Raw genomic sequence first — 16,020 nt, 5'->3', positions numbered from 1 at the left:
AGGTTTTGTTTGCTGATTGAAAGCCAGAGCTTGAAACAACTTTAGTCTGCACTTTAGTCCCAGGCTCAGGCTCAAGGTCCAGCTAACTAATTGTTATGGTCAAGTCTTGATTTCCAATGTCATTTTCTGTCTGGGGACCCTCATCAACTTAGAGCTGCATGCATGGGTCATTGTGACAGTCCTAGACTGGGAGAAACTACATGACTTAACTTATGTTTTGAGTTTGGGTAGGGCTGTGTAAAACAACCTATAATTGTCCAGAGTTTTGCTATGAGGAGAAGAAGGGAGACAGAGGCAGAAGGCAGAGGAGAGTGAGAAGGCAGAGAGGGGGAGAAGATGAGAGATGTGGAAGAGAGGTGGTGAGGCAGAGTGAAGGAGCAGAAATGAGAGGGAGAAGGGAGGCAGAAGACGGGTATTCAAGAGAAGGCTGCTATGGGAGACAGACCTACGAGAGTTGAAGACGCTTGTGAGAAGTATTGTGAGAGGGTGAATGAGTGAGAGTGAGTAAAGAATGAATGAATGATGTAGAAGTATGTACTTGTGAGTCAGTGTGAGACAGAGAGCTGTATGAAAGAGCTGCCTCTACGTAGTGAAGCTATGGGTAGGAATTGTGTAAAGTGCTGTATGATGAGAGGATATGTAAATGAGATGTTAGCTAGGGCTGTGTGGAGATGAGTAACTGTAACAGAATATAAAAATATATACTGGGCAGGATATATATATATATATATATATATATATATAGAGAGAGAGAGAGAGAGAGAGAGAGAGAGAGAGAGAGAGATTGTCAAGACAGAAAGACTATAAAAGAATGAAGTAAAAAGAGACCTTTACCACCAGGAAAGTGTGTTCTTGTGCCTTTTTTCCTTAGGTTACCAACAGGAAGTGTGTGCTTGCTTGTTTTTCCCCTCAGATAGGAAAGTCTAGTAATTCTCAAATAAGAATCTTTCCCACTACTCTTGAGACTTTCTCTTCCTTACCCAAGTGTGAATCTGTGGGAGGGGGCTGGACCCTCATGGTCTGCAGTAAAACACAGTTGCATTTTATTTTCACCCTTGTCAACTAGAACATTTTTGGTAAGATGCCATCAAACAACCAGATGAATGAACTCTGCTGCCATCCCTAAACTGCCAAAAAGATGCACAGCTCTCCTGTCACATGTTACATAAAGCTGTCACCTCAAAACACAGCCCCACATATTCTTCTTAAGCTTAAGGAATATTAATAATAAGGGGTGTTTTTGAAATATATCAGAGATTTTTTTCACCCCTCTTTCCAATGTTGTGTGAATACTAATCTGAGGTGCTCTAATCTGAAGGACTACTCAGAATTGCAGAGCACAACTTGAGGACAGTCTCTCCTCTAGCTATGAAACATTGCCCAGCCTTTTTAATATATTGAATGGGAAGATCATGTTCCCATCACTTCAGGAAATTGGTAGTGTCATGCCCCAACAGCTTGAGAAAATAACATTATTTTAGAGAACAAGAAAAAGCAAAAGAAATGCCAAACAAGAAACTATCCATGACCTCAACTGGAAATGGTAAATATCTGTCAGTTGAAGAAAATAGAAAAAAAAATAAGATCATTGTGATTCATTTAACTTGCTGTCCCTTAAAATCTCAGCTATTAAAACCAACAGTAATAAATGTTAACCTTCCACTTGTTCTCATAAACGTACAGTTTCTCCAGGATCAGGGGGCAGGCTTCTTTGTTGCCAGTGTGAGTTTTCTTTGTAAATATCTAGAAAACCAAAGCAAGAGGCTTGTTTCACATCTACTACAAAGAAATCAATACCACAATGGAATATGTTACACTGTTATTTTTATTATGTATAAGTGGAAAATGCTAAAAGAATGTTCTTTGATTTCAGTGCCAAAATTGTTTTGTTGTTGCTTGTTTGTTTTAGCAGAAATATGGAATGAAGTAGCCCAGGCTAGCCTGAATCTGACTACACAGCTAAGGATGCTCTTGAATTTCTGATGCTACAGCTTCCACCTCCCAACGGCATGTGTAGAGGGGAAAACATAATCAGAATATATTCTATGAATAATATCTACTTTTTATTAAAAAAATACAACAACCAACCTTCATTTGGAATCTCTTAGAAATATCAAATACGGTAGACTCTAAGAGTTTCATTTTGCTCTTTATATTATATACTACTGTATATAATAAAAACTGTATATAATAAAAAACGATAGGCTTGGATTTAGGTTCTTTTTTTAGTTCTAAAAAGTAATATAAAATAATTAGCATTTATCTAGTAGGAAAACATTAAATAATTACTTCTAGATCCCTGAGCCAAGGTAACAACATGTTCTCAAAAATATTTTCTGATTTGAGATAAGGGTCATAATGTAATTCAATTACAATTTCACAACAGAAAAATATTTTTGTCATATAATATTGTTTTATTTTATCCATTTATCATATTTTACATATTAAACTCTATGGTTTCTATATAATATGTTTTAAATACTAAGCATAACATAAAGTACAATTAAATAAACCAATGCTCTGGGCTCACGTCCTTTTGAAGGGGACAGTTCAATAAGCATAATTCTGTAAACCATTCATCTTTCCTAATTAACCGTGTGCCAAAAGAGAGGTGGCAAAGCACCCACCAGTCCTGTATCCATTCTTAGCTCTCATAGCTGCAGTGGCTTAGATTTTAAATGCAGACAACAAACTTTAGCGGTGAGCCCTAAAAAGCCACTAAATGTTTCTGCAAAAGAAGTAGACTGATGAAAATGTAGGGAAAGGAACAAAGGAGATCAGCCTATCCACGCAAGACCACCCATAATTTCCACCTGCTTGATCTCTGACCCCACCTCCAGTCATCTGCTGGAGTCCAGGGCCCCTCCCAGAGATCCACATATCACTGCAGGTCCACTCTGAGTTCCCACCTGCAAGATCCTTGACCTCCTAAAGCAGGGCCTCTGCTAAAAAAGAAGCCTCAGCTGGAGAGTGCCAGTTCTCAGTGAGATCCTATTATCCTGAAGAAACTTCCCAAGTATCAGCTCAGCCTTTGTCTTCTTCCTCCAGCCATTGGCTAGAGGTGAGTCTGGGCCCAATGGGGCAGCCTCTCCCCCACAACCTCTGCCCTCCCCCTGAACTCCCAAACTCCCTGGGTTGGCCCCTAATCCTGCTGCTCCTGTGTCCTGTCCCTATCCAGAGCACCCTTGGAGCTCTGATACACCCCCAGCCATCCCCACCACGAGCCTGCCCCCCTACTCTGTGCCCTACCCTGCCCACTGTGCCCCTGCTCTGGTTGAGCACTGGGACAGAGGGTGGAGCCAAAAGTCCACCCTACTTCGGGGACTTCTTGGAGCAACTCTGAACAAAGGAAACCTGCCTATCCATGCAGAACCACCCATTATTCCCACCTGCTTGGTCTCTGACCCCCACCTCCAGTCCTCTGCTGGAGTCCTGGGCCCCTCCCAGAGATCTGCCTATCTCTGCAGGACCACTCTGAGTTTCTACAGGCATCTTCTCCTGGATCCTTATCCCTGACCCCATCCCTGGGTCCCTGTCTGCGGAGACCTCCTATAGAGCTTCGACCACCCAGAGCTACAGATATTGAAACTCTGACCCAGATAAGCCCACAGGGGAAGTACCATAGAGAAAGGGAGAGACCACACCAACACCTACTGGAAGAAGCTATGGGAAGACAGCAATACAAGAAAATACCTAACAACAGAAAGACAAGCATGACAGCACCAGAATCTAGGGAATCTACACCAACTAGAAGGGAACACAAAAACAAGGCAGAGGAAGCAGAAGGGAATAACTGAAAAATTACCATCATAAAAATGATAGAGGCTCTCAAAGAAGATGTGAGAAAATCCCTTAAAGAAATGGAGGAAAAAACAAACAAAAAACTGGAAGAAATGAACAAATTCCTTAAGAAAAATAAAGTACAGAAAGCCAAGAAAAAAAAAATAATAATTAAGCAGGTGAAGGAAAGGGTTCAAGACTTGAAAACTGAAATAGAGAAAATAAAAGCACCACAAACCGAAGGAATGCTGGAAATAGAAAAATTGGGCAAAAAATCAGGAACTACAGACTCAAGCATAACCAACAGAATTCAAGAGATCGAAGAGAGAATCTCAGGCGCAGAAGATAAACTAGAAGAAACAGATTCATCGACCAAAGAAAACCATAAATCCAACAAATCCTTAACACAAAACATCCAGGAAATGTGGGACACCATGAAAAGGCCAACCCTAAGAATAATAGGGATAGAGGAAGGCGAGGAAACCCAGTTCAAAGGAGCCGAAAACATATTCAACAAAATCATCGAGGAAAACTTTCCAAATCTGAAGAAGTACATGCCCGTGAAAGTACAAGAAGCATACCAAACACCAAATAGGCTGGACCAAAGAAAAAAGACCCCTCGACATATAATAATCAAAACACCTAGCATACAGAAAAAGAAAGAATATTAAGAGCAGCTAAAGAAAAAGGACAGGTAACATATAAAGGCAGACCTATCAAAATTACACCTGACTTCTCCATGGAAACCCTCAAGGCCAGAAGGTCCTGGATAGATGTTCTAAAAGTATTAAGAGAACACGGATGCCAGCCTAGGGTACTATATCCAGCAAAACTCTCAATCACTATAGATGGAGAAAACAAGACATTTAATGACAAAACCAGATTTTCCCAATACGTATCTACAAATCCGGCCGTACAGAAAGTATTGGAAGGAAAACTCCAACGCAAGGAAGGTAACTATGCCCACAAAAATGTAGGCAACAGATAATCTAACTACACCAGAAACCAAGGGTAAAAGCAGAACAAATATATTCACAATACCACTGCCAACAACAAACTTAAAACAAACAAGCATCAACAATCAATGTTCCTTACTCACCCTCAACATTAATGGTCTTAACTCACCTATAAAAAGACACAGAATGGATATGAAGACAGAATCCATCCTGCTGCTGCATACAAGAAACACATCTAAGCTTCAAAGACAGACATTACCTCAGGGTAAAGGGTTGGGAAAAGATTTTCCAATCAAATGGAACCAAGAAGCAAGCAGGCATGGCTATCCTAATATCTAAAAAGTTAGACTTCAAACCAAAATTAATCAAAAGAGATGAAGATGGTCATTTTGTATTCATTGCAGGAGAAATCCATCAACACACACGTCTCAGTTCTGAACATCTATGCCCTTAATATAAAGGCACCCACATTCGTAAAAGAAACCCTACTAAAACTCAAAGCTCATATAAAGCCTCACACACTTATAGTGGGAGTCTTCAATACATCACTCTCAACACTAGACAGGACCACAAATCAGAAACTCAACAAAGAAACAAAAGAACTAACAGAAGTTATGTCTCAACTGGGGTTAACAGACATCTATAGAAAATTCCATCCAAACACAAAAGAATATACCTTCTTCTCTGCTCCACATGGAACCTTCTCTAAAATCGACCACATACTGGGTGGCATAACAAACCTCAACAGATACGAGAGAATAGGAATAGTCCCCTGTACCTTATCAGACCACCATGCTTTAAAGATGGAATCAACAACACAAATAGCAGAAAACCTGCAAATTCATGAAAACTGAACACTGTGCAATTGCACCACACCTGGGTCAAAGAAGAAATAAAGAAAGAAATGAAAGACTTTCGAATATTCAACGAGAATGAGGACACAACATACCCGAACTTATGGGACACGTTGAAAGCAGTGTTACCAGGGAAGTTCATTGCACTAAGTGCCCATATGAAGAAAACAGAGGATAGTCACATAAGAGAATTAACAGCACAACTGCAAACCTTAGAACAGAGAGAAGCGAACTTACCCCATAGGAGTAGAAGCCAGGAAATAATCAATTTAAGGGCTGAAATCAACAAAATAGAAACCAGGAAAACAATACAAAAAAAAAAAAATCAATGCAATGCAAAGAGTTGGTTTTTTGAGAAAATCAACAAGATAGACAAACCTTTATCCAAATTAAAAAAAAGCAGAGAGATAACATGTAAATTAACAAAATCAGAAACAAAAAGGTGAACATAACAAGGGACACAGAGGAAACCCAGACAATTTTCAGGTCATACTCTGAAAATCCTTTGAAAAGTCAAAGGAAATGGACAAATTTATGGATACCAAAATTAAATCAAGAACAGACAAACAACTTATATAGACCTATAACCCGCAATGAAATAGGAGCAGTCATCGAAAGCCTTCCAACCAAAAGATGTCCAGGACCAGATGGATTCAGTGCAGAATTCTACCAGACATTCAAAGAAGAACTAATACCACTACTCCTCAAACTGTTCCACAAAATAGAAATAGAAGGCTGATTGCCAAACTCTTTTTATGAGGTACCCAATAACCTTGGTACCCAAGCCTCACAAAGACAGAACTAAGAAAGAAAACTACGGACCAATATCCCTGATGAAGATCGATGCAAAAATACTCAATAAAATACTAGCAAACCAAATTCAAGAATACATCAGAAAAATCATACACCATGACCAAGTAGGCTTCATCCATGGATTGCAGGGATGGTTTAACATATGAAAATCTATCAACATGATACAACATATAAACAAACTGAAAAAGAAAAACCATATGATTATCTCCCAAGATGCTGAAAAAGCCTTCGACAAAATTCAACACCCTTTCATGATAAAGGTCTTGGAGAGATCAGGGATAACAGGATCACCTAAACATAATAAGAGCAATATACAGCAAACCAACAGCCAACATCAAACTGAATGGAGAGAAACTTAAGCCAATTCCTCTAAAATCAGGAACAAGAAAAGGCTGCCCTCTCTCTCCATATCTCTTCAATATCGTACAGGAAGTTCTAGCTAATGCTATAAGACAACAAAAGGAGATCAAGGGGATCAAAATTGGAAAGGAAGAAATCAAACTGTCTGTATTTGCAAATGATATGATAGTTTACATAAGGAACCCAAAAAAAAAACTCTACCAGGGAACTCCTACAGCTGATAAACACTTTCAGCAAACTAGCAGGATACAGGATAAACTCAAAAAATTCAGTAGCCCTACTTTTTTCAGACGACAAAGAGACAGAGAAAGAAATCAGAGAAACATCACCTTTTACAATAGCCACAAGTAACATAAAGTATCTTGGTGTAACGCTTACCAAACAAGTAAAACACCTAAATAATAAGAACTTTGTGACTCTAAAGAAAGAAATTAAAGAAGATACCAGAAAATGGAAAGATCTTCCTTGATCTTGGATAGGTAGGATAAACTTAGTAAAAATGGAAATCTTGCCAAAAACAATCTACACATTCAGGGCAATCCCTATTAAAATCCCACCACAATTCTTCACTGACCTTGAAAGGATAATAATGAACTCTATATGGAAAAACAAAAGACTCAGGATAGCCAAACAACCCTATACAATAAAAGAACTTCAGGAGGTATCACCATTCCTGACTTTAAGCTCTACTACAGAGCTATAGTTCTGAAAATAGCCTGGTATTGGCACAAAAATAGTCATGTAGACCAATGTAATTGAATTGAAAGTCCTGATATTAACCCATAACCTATGAGCACCTGATTTTCGACAAAACAGCTAAAATTATACAATGGGGAAAGGACAGCATCTTCAATAAATTGTGCTGGCACAATTGGATAAGGGAGGGTAGAAGACTGCAGATAGACCCATGTCTGTCACCATGCACAAAACTCTAGTCCAAATGGATCAAAGACCTCAACATCAATCCAGCCACATTGAATCTCTTAGAAGAAAAAGTAGGAGGTACCCTTGAACAAATTGGTATAGGAGCATGCTTCCTGAACATAACTCCAGGGGCACAGACACTGAGAGCAACAACTAATAAATGGGACCTCTTCAGACTTAGAAGCTTCTGTAAGGCAAAGGACACAGTGGACAAGACCAAAGGGCAGCCCACAGACTGGGAAAAGATTTTCACCAATCCTATATCCGACGAAGGGCTGATCTCCAAAGTATACAAAGAACTCAAGAAACTAGTCAACAAAACACCAAATAACCCTATTAAAAATGGGGTACAGAACTGAAAAAAGAATTCTCAATAGAGGAAATCAAAAAGGCTGAAACACTTAAGAAAGTGATCAACATCCTTAGCTATAAGGGAAATGCAAATCAAAACAACTTTGAGATACCATCTTACTCCTGCCAGAATGGCTGAAATTAGAAACACCAATGACAACTCATGCTGGAGAGGATGTGGAGAAAGGGGAACACTCCTCCACTGCTGGTGGGAGTGCAAACTTGTGCAGGCATTTTGGAGATCAGTATGGTGTTTCCTCAGGAAAATGGGAATTAGTTTACCACAGGACATGGCAATACCCCTCTTAGGCATATACCCAAATGATTCACATCCATATAACAAAGACATCTTCTCAACTATGTTCATAGCAGCACTATTTGTAATAGCAAGAACCTGGAAGCAACCTAGATGCCCCTCAATTGAAGAATGGATAATGAAGATGTGGCACATCTACAATGGAATCTGCTCTGCAGAAAAAAATAATGGAATCTTGAAATTCGCAGGCAAGTGGATGGCACTTGAAGAAATCATCCTGAATGAGGTAACCCATTCACAAAAAGAGGGACATAGTATGTATTCAGTCTTTTATGGATTTTAGACCTAGATCAAAGGATCACAAGCCTATAATTCACACCACCAGAGGAACTAGGATACAAGGTTTATTCTAAGAGATTCATATAAAGTCCCTCATAGAAGGGGGAAGTGACAAGTCCCCCAGAGCACAGGGGAAGTGGGGGGGCAGCAAATGGAGAGAGAAGTAGGAGAAAACGAGTGGGAGGAAAGGAAAACACATGCAACTAGGAAGATTGAGCCCTGTTAGGAATAGAAGACAGGAGAGAGAGAGAGAGAGAGAGAGAGAGAGAGAGAGAGAGAGAGAGAGAGAGAGAGAGAGAGAGACCATAAAAGAGGGAGCCAATATTGGTTTGAAGATAAAACTGAACACAAAGAAAGGTCTAGTGAACTACAAGCCTGCTGCCAACTAACATTTTGAGCATCCTTGGAAAGGCATAGATGACCTTCCTGGATAGTGAGATCAACAACTAACTTATCCATGGAGTCCTCATCTAATACCTTTTGGAAACAGGAGTAAACACCCATACATAACCACTGAGTCGAACTAGAACCCGATGCAGATGGAGAGGACAATACCAGGCTACAGAAACACATAGAGACAGCTTACCTGAACAAGGAGGAGCTAACAAGCCCCCAGACTGATAGTTTGGAAGCCAGCTTGGGACTGACTCAGGCCCCCCTGAATATGGGTCGCAGCCAGAAGGACTGAGCAGTCTAAGGGACCTCAGACAGTGGAGCCAGGATGTATCCCTGGTACACAAAAGGACCTTGGAACACATCCCCCATGGAGGGATAACTGCCTTAACCTAGAGACAGGAGGGAAGTCCTAGTCCCTACTTCACATGACCTGTCAGATCTACATGACCCCAACTGGATGGCATTCCCCTACATATGGAATTGGGGTGGGGGAATGGGAGGATGGTTAGGGTGGATGTTAGAGGGCAGAAAGGGTAAAAATGAGTGAGGGACGGAGGGAGGGAGGGAGGGAGGGAGGAAGAGAGGAAGAGGGAACTTGGATCGACATGTAAAATAATAAATTAAATAAAAAAAAAAAAAGAAAATGTAGGGAAGAGTTAATACCAAATTCGGATACTCTAGCACCTGAGTCAGAACTGAAGGGCTCTCCTATTGGCAATGAATTACAGAGTTCATAGACTCTCCCTGAAGATGCACTGTGGAATTGTACTTATTTCATGCATGAACACAAGGCTCCATATGGCTCAAACCCAGATACCAAAGTTTTGTTGATTCTTATCTGTTGGGTCTTCAGGGAATCTTTATTGCATGTATTTTCCAGATTAGCTGATTTTGTTGTGAGTAAATCAGTCATTGGTCTGTCCATCAAGTTTCAGTTTAATTCATTATCATCTTTGCTATTTTCTAAATCTGCCTATAGCTGAGATTAAGGAGATTTTATACAATGTTTTTATCTAGCAGCACTCTCAAAAGCAGACTATGTTTTTAAAGGAGATCTTATCCACACAATTATATAGAATATGAATGGAAACAGAAATGAACGATGGCTAAACACATACCTCTTTAACTTCCATCCATTCCATAATACACCCCAGTCCTCTTACGTATGCAGAGAAGCTTTAGCAGCATGACAAACAAAGGTTGATTATCCAAATATAATTCCATTTCAGAGTAGGTCCCATTTTGTGACCTTAAGGGCAAACTGCCTGATAATGAAAGCATTGGAAGAGCTCTAAATTCTTCAGTCAGAATCCAGACACATTCAACTCTAGTAATTCAATGGGGACATATTTCCTAGGAGAAATATGTGGGAATGAGACATGGGAAACTTATGTGAGAATAGGCTCCTAATTAAACTATTTATTTTGAAATAATTGTAGTTTCACAATCATTTGTTAATAAAATAATTAAAACAAAATTAAAAAAGAGATCATGTATTTTTTTATTCTGCTTTCCAATTTGAAGAGGTTTTTAAGCCATGCCATCATCTAAACAAGCAGCCATGAATGGAGTCATAATCAAGAAACCCAGCCTGTAGATCCATTAGAGCTCTCCATGCCGATGTGTGTAGTAGAAATGTGCATGGGTTGTGGGAACCAATGGATCACTGGTATTTCCAGCACTATGCAATTAATAGGCAGTTCCACACCTGGAACCTAATGCTGAAATAAGTGTCCAGCAAATTGAAGAGAATGCCCGTGGGAATTAGCACAGAACTTTTGATCTTTCTTTTAAGATTTGTTTCAAATTTTGTGTTAGATATTAGATAAATTGGCTTGTCTATGAATATTTAAATACTAGTTGCATATAGGACTCGTCATCAAGATTACCAGGCAAGGAAATTATTTGTGAGAATTACTGGAATAAACATGGAATGGAAGAAGTAGAATGGTATGTAACATGGAACAAGGAAGTAAATTGATCTACATACAGTGTCAACAAAGGCTTCAGCCCATTCCATGTGGCCCTTCCTGGGCTGCTTTGAATTATGATGAAGATGACAGACCCTTTTGTTCTTATGTTGATTCTTCATTGGATTCATTCTGTCTTTACTAGAAGGGTTTATGACCTTGGTCTGAGTACTTCTATCCAGATAAAGTCATTTGCATAAGAACCAAAAGCTAATGTTCTTCTTTTGATAGCTTTTCCAGAAACAAGTAGAATAAATGTCTCAAAAAAACCAAACCAAAATGAACAACAACAACTAATCAGTAATGCATAGCATCTTCCACTGTCCTTGTGGAAGGACAGTGTTCCTGGGATCTCTATTCCTTTATACTTGAACTGACTGGGAGGCCAGAACTGGAGCAATGATGCACTCTTAATTGTGTCAGGTGTACCAGTTTAATACCAGAATGACTTTAGGAATAAAGTTAATATTCATTATCTCCTTCCTACTGTATCTACAGTTTCCCTTCACTCTGGATGAGCATATTCTTTCATCTTGAGCCAGTGATAATAGTGTTCTTCCTAGATAATGGCTGCTATATATGACCATTTATTGTTAACATAAGGTAATAGATTCTAATAGCATTCTAGGTAGATATCCTGAGAATCAAATTGTCTTCTTTTTCTTTATTGAGTAGCGGTAGCTTTATCTGCTCCTGCTTATCACAATGAGCTATCTGTCAGTACAAAGATGCATTGTTCATGCTTGGTCCTGAGTCTAAGGATTCTAAGAGCCCAGATGACAACCATAGCTCCTATGCAATAGGACTCTTGCTAAGTCCTTTGGAAAATTGTCACAGCTTTGGGAAACGAGGCTTTTATATCTGCCAAGGCTTAAATTTGATAAAACAGCACAGATTTCACAGACAACACAAACTACACTAAGTAATCATATAAAGAAGACCAGCAATGTTTCCTTCCCTAGATTCTTATGCCAAGTATTCTGTCTGTTTGGGGCACAGCATTCTATGTGTTGCCTCCTCTATAAAAGATGGCCTGGTGGTAGCAGTATGCAAGACAAATGTTCACATTTTATGCCCACCTATCTGTGTCGCTTGCAAATCATGGCCATCTAGATGAGTATTCACTTTCCCATAAGCCATGGTGTATTCTAACCTTAGTGCATTTTCCTTTCCCCACACAATGCATATCAGGCACACCAAACACAGCATATCTACCTCAGTTTTCTTCCCCACCCTTGTGTCTTTGTAGCCCGTTCTCTTCTTCTACTTCTTGACTTAGAAGGATAGGTAACATAAATAACATTTTTTTTAACCTAACAAATGTGACACTGTTACATCTCCACATAGCCATAAATAAAACAGAAAATGAATGGTAAATCTCAGTGCAAAATTGAATTGCCTGGTAGTAGGTATAATAATATAGAAATGGATTAAATGGTAAGGACTGGTTGCAGAGGGGATATCTAGAGAAAGTTTTTAAAATAAAAACTTAATTTGTACTTTCTGATATTGCTTATATGTGATAAACATGTTTTAACCCAAATATCACAATGAATTCATGAAGCGCATGTTCATCATAGTCAAAGATACACTAGCTAAACAGTCAAGCTGGCCATCTGAAGCCCAGTAGTAAAACTATCCATCTCTATCAATGTTGAGTAACCAAAAAAGATAAACTTTCCAAAAGGTGTATAATTTTCTATAGAAGTATAGATTCTTGCTACCTTTATTCATGCAATTGAGACTTTCTAACCAGCATTTCTCCCAAGAGACATCTTTCATACAGGAATAATTCCACAATGCACGGCTACTTATCCTGAAGCCTATATTTATTGCAGGTTATTCCTGCTCTTATTCCTGCCAAATGCTAGCTGCTTTATAGCCCATACTCACATGGATAGAGCAGGTTGTGTACCGTCCCTTATTAAATGACTCAAAAGTTGAAAATGGAATTGTTTCAAAATATAAAAGTGATTGTTTTTTTGTGACCTATATACAACAATGTAATTCATAGATCTGCACTAATTCAATATACTTATTATTAATACTGTTATGCCTTGAGAAGAGATTTGTGGTTTTATCTTCATTACAACTGGGAGACTATAATAAAATGGATGGACATATGCGTTTTACTAAATCTCCACATAAAATAATTCACAAAAATACATAAATTCTTCTTTGAACTTGATAGAAAAAGAAGTCATCACATACACATGTTAATCCAAAATGTTTTCAGAACACTATACAATAAATTTTATTTCTAAACATATAAGTTCTAGAAATCTTTTCTTTCCTATTTATTAGATGGAGATGCTGATTGAAAACATTGTAAAAGACTTCAGAAAAATCAAAAATTAGTTGAATGGAGTCCTAGCTCCTTACCACAAATATAAGGAAGGAAAATAAGAAACCAGAAAATTTTAAATACAAAAACATGAACTCATTACAAAAGAATAAAATTATAGCCTATGTAATTCCTTTTAAAATCCAAAAATGGTAGGTTATAGAGAATGAGTAAACTGTGGTTTGTTAAAAATTTCTTTAACAAATAAATGAAGGAAGTTAATGGTATTTTGAAATAATAATAAAGTAGGCAAAGTTCCAGAGATAACTCTAAAATGTGCTTGTGTCAGCAAGTAAAATGACAAAGAATATTATAGAGTTGGATGAAACCTGAAATGTATCAATAAAATTCTCCACATGATCACATCATAAAGCCTTCCCCAAATTGTCAAATGTATTTCAATTTATGCTCAAGAATTTTAGGGATCATTAACTCAATGTCTACAGGCATAGTTCTTATAGAAACTGGCTATTTCATTCAGTGTCAAAACTGATTTTGCATACTTTATTATTTTAGTCATAAATTAGTGGAAATACCCAGTTTTCATACAGCATGGATAAATTTTAACATTAAGATAATACATTTTTAACTGCTAAGAAATTTTTTAACGTTGAGTGGGATTATATAAATACTTTGGTTAAAAGAAATTGTCTTCTGCATACTATGGATCAGAGATGAGCAGTGCTTTGGTCAGAGTGCCCTTTAAATTTACTTACATATTCATTCTTCTTACTTTGAAGTAAATTGCCTTTGTAACATGCAAACCTCTCCTATTACTTGGAGAAATTTGAAGAAAAGATTTTGTGATCTTGATGCTCTCCTCAGTCATTCTGAGAGGAGAATTGATGATTTCCACAACTGTTCAAAAAAAAATGTCACCATCCTTTATATTTCCAAATTTAATTATTAAGTGTCAATCAAAAATGACAGTAGGACAACAAAGCCACAGAATTACACAGAAGGATATACTTTAAAATGTCATTCTAAATTTATAAAATTGTATGGTTTTCTAACCCTCTTATGAAAATGTCAAAAAGTGCCAACCATAATCTTTTCTGTGAACAGCGAATACAAATAATTCCCAACTTTAATGCATTAGCCTTCATTCCATTGACATAGATAAATCTTGAGTTTAGTTCTTGTCATTTTAGTGTTTGAAGTAAGGATTTTTATTTCATATATATCAGTCTTCTCCTATAACTGAACAAAATTATAAAAGTAGTAAATTAAACTATCCTCATTCTAGTCTATTATTTTAAGACAATTTATTGCATAACATTCCAATATATAACAGCTAACATGGAGAATAAAATCCAGCCTACCTCTAAGTTAAGGCCTCTATTTTTCATCCTCTAAATTCGTTTCTATAACTTGACTAAAATAGATAAGTTTGTTATTAATGAGCTTTTGGATTACTAAGACATATTCTGTAAAGTTAAAGAATGCAGGTATTTATGTTTATATTTTATGAATTCATATATTTATGTGTGTATTTACTTATTTGTATATGTATATATATATATATATGTACACACATATATATATATATGACTATATATATACTATATACTACTATGTATGTTGTCTTTATACATTTCAAAACAGGAGAGAAATCAACTTCTATACCACTCTTTATAAATCGACATATTATTTTATTAATTAATTTTCACATATAAGATTTCCTTTCTCTTCTAACTGTATAACATTTAGTACCTGTTAGTGTCATGATCTGATTCATGAGACTCTTAAATTTGTTTGGTTCTGATATTAGAAAAACTGTTTCAGGATGTTTTATTTATATCCCTGATCATGTATTTTTTTGGTATGTTTCTCTCAATACCTACATAGAACAAATTTGTGCTTGGGAATCATTTTTTAAAATTTCTTCTCTTATATACTACATCCTGACTGAAGTTCCTTCTCCCTCCAATTTCCCAAGTCTTCTTCCATCTCCCCTCTCCCCAAGATCCTACTTGCCTCAGTCTTCCCTCAGAAAAGAGCAGGCATCTAAGGGACATCCACAAAGCTCAGCATAATATCTACTGTAAGACTAGCCACATACTACCACATCAAGGTTGGACAAGGCAACCCAGTAGGAGAAAAGAGTCCATAAAGTAGACAAAACAGTCAGGGACACAACCCCCCAAAGATTCCTCATCCCCCCCCCCATCCTCTCCTACCCAGCTCCCACTGTTAGGAATCATACAGGAACACCAAGCTACTCAGCCAAAACATGTATTTAGAAGACATAGTGCCGACCTATGCAGTTTCCGTGATCTCTGCAAGCTCCCGAGTCCAGATGAATTAATTCTATGAGCCCTGTTGTGGTGACAGGGATGCCGCTGGCTCCTCTGATCCTTCCTCCAGCTCCTCAGTAGAAATCCCCAAGGTTGACCAAATGTTTGACTATGAGACTTTACATCTGCTCCCATCGGTTGCTGGATAAAATTTCTCTGGTCTTTTTTATGTCAATTCAGCTAGATTATGGTCCCAGCACATCCTGCCAGAATAAAAATATGGAGGTGGAAGTCTTTGTGGCTGGGTTGGTGTCCCAGTTCTTGCTCTTGAGGCCTTGCCTGGTTACAGAAGATGGCAAGAGTTCAGGCTTCACATCCTTCATTACTGGAAGTCTTTACAAGGGTTACTGTCATAGTTTCCATGGGGTTTCCCTTGCACT

This window comes from Phodopus roborovskii, unplaced genomic scaffold (assembly GCF_943737965.1).
Source record: "Phodopus roborovskii unplaced genomic scaffold, PHOROB, whole genome shotgun sequence".
NCBI lineage: Eukaryota > Metazoa > Chordata > Mammalia > Rodentia > Cricetidae > Phodopus > Phodopus roborovskii.
This window is presented reverse-complemented; position numbering follows the sequence as displayed.